Source organism: Otolemur garnettii, unplaced genomic scaffold, assembly GCF_000181295.1.
Source record: "Otolemur garnettii isolate 467f Iridium unplaced genomic scaffold, OtoGar3 scaffold00261, whole genome shotgun sequence".
NCBI lineage: Eukaryota > Metazoa > Chordata > Mammalia > Primates > Galagidae > Otolemur > Otolemur garnettii.
In genome coordinates, this window is record NW_003852656.1 from 268,577 (window position 1) to 270,329 (window position 1,753).

Consider the following 1,753-nt stretch of genomic DNA (forward strand, 5'->3'; position numbering starts at 1 on the left):
TGTTGTTTGGCGGGTCCAGGCTGGGGATTCGAACCCGCCACCTTAGGTGTACGTGGCTGGCGCCTTAGCCGGTTGAGCTATAGGCGCCAAGCCGAGAATCCACTTTCAAGCTCACTTATAAGGTTGTTGTCAGGTCTCAGGTCCCTCTTGGCTGCTGGCTGGAGACATCAGTTCCCCTGTCTCATAGGTCTCCCCCATCTCACTAGTGGCAGCTGGCTTCCCTTAGACTGAGCCAGTGAGGGAGGGAGAGAGAGTACCTACAAAGATAGCCATAGTCTTTTAGTCACCTAATCTTAGAAGTGGGATTACATCACTTTGGCCTCATTCCTCTTGATGCAGGACAAGGTGGCACCACAACCTGCCCCCTTAGCCCTGCAGGTGTTGATGCTGCTGCTATGGAGGAACAAGTTTGCTGGAAGGGCCATCTCCTCCCTTGCACTTTTGGTTGGTCAATTTCATGGATTGGGGGGTGGGGCTTGCAGTCTCCTCTACCCAGCTCTTCTGGCTGGTGAATTTCATGTCAGTTTCGAAGGCCTGATGAGAATTCTGAAGACAGCTGACTGTAACTGACAAGGACCCAGGCCCTAAAAAATCAACACTGAGTTACAGCAAAACTAACTCCTGCCATTATATAACCCCCTGAGCAGAGAGCCTGAAGACAGATCTGGAAGAGGGAGCAGGAGAGCTTGTTCCCCTCCTGGGTTCTCTCTGTTGGTTTTTTGTAGTTGTAACTTCTGTTTCCGTGAATAAATTCTGACTTACCACTGATCCTGTGGTCTGTGGATTCATTCTTCGAATCTCTGAGACCAAGAACCTGAAACTGTGGTATCACTGTCATCAGAATTAGTCTAGCCCACATTCAAGGGGAGGGTAAGGATGCTAATACCAGGAAGCATAGATCACTGGTTGTCCACCACAGGAAGCCACTGGAGAGTCTGGAGCAGGAGAGTGACAGGGTCAGGTTAATTGTTTTAAAAACAGGGGCTCAGCGCCTGTGGCTCAAGTGGCTAAGACGCCAGCCACATACACCTAAGGTGGCGGATTTGAATCCAGCCCGGGCCGGCCAAACAATGATGGCTGCAACCAAAAAATAGCCAGGTGTTGTGGCGGGCACCTGTGGTCCTAGCTACTTGGTAAGCTGAGACAGGAGACTCGCTTGAGCCCAGGAGTTGGAGGTTGTTGTGAGCTGCGATGCCACAGCACTCTACCCAGGGGGACAGCTTGAGGCTCTGTCTCAAAAAAAAAAAAAAAAAATAGGCTCGGCGCCTGTGGCTAAAGTGATTAAGGTGCCAGTCACATACACCTGAGCTGGCGGGTTTGAATCCAGCCTGGGCCCACCAAACATCAAAGATGGCTGCAACCATACTTACCTGGAGGGGAGATACTATGATCACGAAGGTGGTTTTCCCAGGGCGAGTGTATCCATTGCACTCCGGATGTGCTGACCCCTGCAATTTTCCCAAATGTGGGAAACTCGACTGCATAATAATTTGTGGTAGTAGGGGACTGCGTTCGCGCTTTCCCCTGTAAACAACAACAACAACCAAAAAAAAACAAAGATGGCTGCAACTAAAAAATAGCCAGGCGTTGTGGCAGGCACCTGTAGTCCCAGCTACTTGGGAGGCAGAGGCAGGAGAATCGCTTGAGCCCGGGAGTTGGAGGTTGCTGTGAGCTGTGATGCCAGGGCACTCAACCCAGGGCAACAGCTTGAGGCTTTTGTCTCAAAAAAAAAAAAATTATACACACACACACA

At 50.6% G+C, this 1,753-nt stretch overlaps 1 non-coding gene across 1 annotated transcript; it reads left to right on the top strand.

Moving 5' to 3' along the window:
* The first annotated feature begins 1,362 nt into the window (after positions 1-1,362).
* On the top strand, positions 1,363-1,527 carry LOC111722478. Its single transcript, XR_002771275.1, has one exon. It is a non-coding gene; the product is annotated as a U1 spliceosomal RNA (small nuclear RNA).
* Positions 1,528-1,753: the final 226 nt, after the last annotated feature.